This window comes from Sycon ciliatum, chromosome 1 (genome assembly GCF_964019385.1).
Source record: "Sycon ciliatum chromosome 1, ocSycCili1.1, whole genome shotgun sequence".
In the NCBI taxonomy this organism is placed as follows: domain Eukaryota; kingdom Metazoa; phylum Porifera; class Calcarea; order Leucosolenida; family Sycettidae; genus Sycon; species Sycon ciliatum.
Genome location: NC_088643.1, coordinates 79,134,685 through 79,138,519, shown reverse-complemented (window position 1 = coordinate 79,138,519; position 3,835 = coordinate 79,134,685).

The following is a 3,835-nucleotide window of genomic DNA, read 5'->3' as shown; positions in this document are numbered from 1 at the left end:
GTAGTAGTAGTAGTAGTAGTAGTAGTAGTAGTAGTAGTAGTAGTAGTAGTAGTAGTAGTAGTAGTAGTAGTAGTAGTAGTAGTAGTAGTAGTAGTAGTAGTAGTAGTAGTAGTAGTAGTAGTAGTAGTAGTAGTAGTAGTAGTAGTAGTAGTAGTAGTAGTAGTAGTAGTAGTAGTAGTAGTAGTAGTAGTAGTAGTAGTAGTAGTAGTAGTAGTAGTAGTAGTAGTAGTAGTAGTAGTAGTAGTAGTAGTAGTAGTAGTAGTAGTAGTAGTAGTAGTAGTAGTAGTAGTAGTAGTAGTAGTAGTAGTAGTAGTAGTAGTAGTAGTAGTAGTAGTAGTAGTAGTAGTAGTAGTAGTAGTAGTAGTAGTAGTAGTAGTAGTAGTAGTAGTAGTAGTAGTAGTAGTAGTAGTAGTAGTAGTAGTAGTAGTAGTAGTAGTAGTAGTAGTAGTAGTAGTAGTAGTAGTAGTAGTAGTAGTAGTAGTAGTAGTAGTAGTAGTAGTAGTAGTAGTAGTAGTAGTAGTAGTAGTAGTAGTAGTAGTAGTAGTAGTAGTAGTAGTAGTAGTAGTAGTAGTAGTAGTAGTAGTAGTAGTAGTAGTAGTAGTAGTAGTAGTAGTAGTAGTAGTAGTAGTAGTAGTAGTAGTAGTAGTAGTAGTAGTAGTAGTAGTAGTAGTAGTAGTAGTAGTAGTAGTAGTAGTAGTAGTAGTAGTAGTAGTAGTAGTAGTAGTAGTAGTAGTAGTAGTAGTAGTAGTAGTAGTAGTAGTAGTAGTAGTAGTAGTAGTAGTAGTAGTAGTAGTAGTAGTAGTAGTAGTAGTAGTAGTAGTAGTAGTAGTAGTAGTAGTAGTAGTAGTAGTAGTAGTAGTAGTAGTAGTAGTAGTAGTAGTAGTAGTAGTAGTAGTAGTAGTAGTAGTAGTAGTAGTAGTAGTAGTAGTAGTAGTAGTAGTAGTAGTAGTAGTAGTAGTAGTAGTAGTAGTAGTAGTAGTAGTAGTAGTAGTAGTAGTAGTAGTAGTAGTAGTAGTAGTAGTAGTAGTAGTAGTAGTAGTAGTAGTAGTAGTAGTAGTAGTAGTAGTAGTAGTAGTAGTAGTAGTAGTAGTAGTAGTAGTAGTAGTAGTAGTAGTAGTAGTAGTAGTAGTAGTAGTAGTAGTAGTAGTAGTAGTAGTAGTAGTAGTAGTAGTAGTAGTAGTAGTAGTAGTAGTAGTAGTAGTAGTAGTAGTAGTAGTAGTAGTAGTAGTAGTAGTAGTAGTAGTAGTAGTAGTAGTAGTAGTAGTAGTAGTAGTAGTAGTAGTAGTAGTAGTAGTAGTAGTAGTAGTAGTAGTAGTAGTAGTAGTAGTAGTAGTAGTAGTAGTAGTAGTAGTAGTAGTAGTAGTAGTAGTAGTAGTAGTAGTAGTAGTAGTAGTAGTAGTAGTAGTAGTAGTAGTAGTAGTAGTAGTAGTAGTAGTAGTAGTAGTAGTAGTAGTAGTAGTAGTAGTAGTAGTAGTAGTAGTAGTAGTAGTAGTAGTAGTAGTAGTAGTAGTAGTAGTAGTAGTAGTAGTAGTAGTAGTAGTAGTAGTAGTAGTAGTAGTAGTAGTAGTAGTAGTAGTAGTAGTAGTAGTAGTAGTAGTAGTAGTAGTAGTAGTAGTAGTAGTAGTAGTAGTAGTAGTAGTAGTAGTAGTAGTAGTAGTAGTAGTAGTAGTAGTAGTAGTAGTAGTAGTAGTAGTAGTAGTAGTAGTAGTAGTAGTAGTAGTAGTAGTAGTAGTAGTAGTAGTAGTAGTAGTAGTAGTAGTAGTAGTAGTAGTAGTAGTAGTAGTAGTAGTAGTAGTAGTAGTAGTAGTAGTAGTAGTAGTAGTAGTAGTAGTAGTAGTAGTAGTAGTAGTAGTAGTAGTAGTAGTAGTAGTAGTAGTAGTAGTAGTAGTAGTAGTAGTAGTAGTAGTAGTAGTAGTAGTAGTAGTAGTAGTAGTAGTAGTAGTAGTAGTAGTAGTAGTAGTAGTAGTAGTAGTAGTAGTAGTAGTAGTAGTAGTAGTAGTAGTAGTAGTAGTAGTAGTAGTAGTAGTAGTAGTAGTAGTAGTAGTAGTAGTAGTAGTAGTAGTAGTAGTAGTAGTAGTAGTAGTAGTAGTAGTAGTAGTAGTAGTAGTAGTAGTAGTAGTAGTAGTAGTAGTAGTAGTAGTAGTAGTAGTAGTAGTAGTAGTAGTAGTAGTAGTAGTAGTAGTAGTAGTAGTAGTAGTAGTAGTAGTAGTAGTAGTAGTAGTAGTAGTAGTAGTAGTAGTAGTAGTAGTAGTAGTAGTAGTAGTAGTAGTAGTAGTAGTAGTAGTAGTAGTAGTAGTAGTAGTAGTAGTAGTAGTAGTAGTAGTAGTAGTAGTAGTAGTAGTAGTAGTAGTAGTAGTAGTAGTAGTAGTAGTAGTAGTAGTAGTAGTAGTAGTAGTAGTAGTAGTAGTAGTAGTAGTAGTAGTAGTAGTAGTAGTAGTAGTAGTAGTAGTAGTAGTAGTAGTAGTAGTAGTAGTAGTAGTAGTAGTAGTAGTAGTAGTAGTAGTAGTAGTAGTAGTAGTAGTAGTAGTAGTAGTAGTAGTAGTAGTAGTAGTAGTAGTAGTAGTAGTAGTAGTAGTAGTAGTAGTAGTAGTAGTAGTAGTAGTAGTAGTAGTAGTAGTAGTAGTAGTAGTAGTAGTAGTAGTAGTAGTAGTAGTAGTAGTAGTAGTAGTAGTAGTAGTAGTAGTAGTAGTAGTAGTAGTAGTAGTAGTAGTAGTAGTAGTAGTAGTAGTAGTAGTAGTACGCATGAACGGATGAAGAAGCGCCAGTACGGAGAGCGGGTGACAGCAGTTGACAGAGGTACGTTTACACCGCTAGTTTTTTCTACCTCGGGCATGATTGGCAGAGAATGTTCAATGGCACTGAAGACACTGGCATGCCTGATTGCTGAGAAGAACGTCGACCTACACGTATCGGTTATCATGGGTCAGCTCCGTTGCAAGCTGTCAGTCTGCCTTATGCGATGGGCAGTCACCTGTTTGCGTGGTTCAAGATCGTCATACCGCCGCAACAGGATGAATTTCACGACGATGTGCAGGTTGCGGGCAGCCTGAGCGTGATAGTACCTGACAGACATTTGCCCAACATTGCCCCATGATAATGAATTCTTGAGTTTTTGGACATTGTATTGCATTGCTGCTCCATCTACATGGCTGTATTTGTGTTTCACATCTCCATTTCAAGTTTCCTAATAAAGATTGTGTCAAGTAGTAGTAGTAGTAGTAGTAGTAGTAGTAGTAGTAGTAGTAGTAGTAGTAGTAGTAGTAGTAGTAGTAGTAGTAGTAGTAGTAGTAGTAGTAGTAGTAGTAGTAGTAGTAGTAGTAGTAGTAGTAGTAGTAGTAGTAGTAGTAGTAGTAGTAGTAGTAGTAGTAGTAGTAGTAGTAGTAGTAGTAGTAGTAGTAGTAGTAGTAGTAGTAGTAGTAGTAGTAGTAGTAGTAGTAGTAGTAGTAGTAGTAGTAGTAGTAGTAGTAGTAGTAGTAGTAGTAGTAGTAGTAGTAGTAGTAGTAGTAGTAGTAGTAGTAGTAGTAGTAGTAGTAGTAGTAGTAGTAGTAGTAGTAGTAGTAGTAGTAGTAGTAGTAGTAGTAGTAGTAGTAGTAGTAGTAGTAGTAGTAGTAGTAGTAGTAGTAGTAGTAGTAGTAGTAGTAGTAGTAGTAGTAGTAGTAGTAGTAGTAGTAGTAGTAGTAGTAGTAGTAGTAGTAGTAGTAGTAGTAGTAGTAGTAGTAGTAGTAGTAGTAGTAGTAGTAGTAGTAGTAGTAGTAGTAGTAGTAGTAGTAGTAGTAGTAGTAGTAGTAGTAGTAGTAGTAGTAGTAGTAGTAGTAGTAGTAGTAGTAGTAGTAGT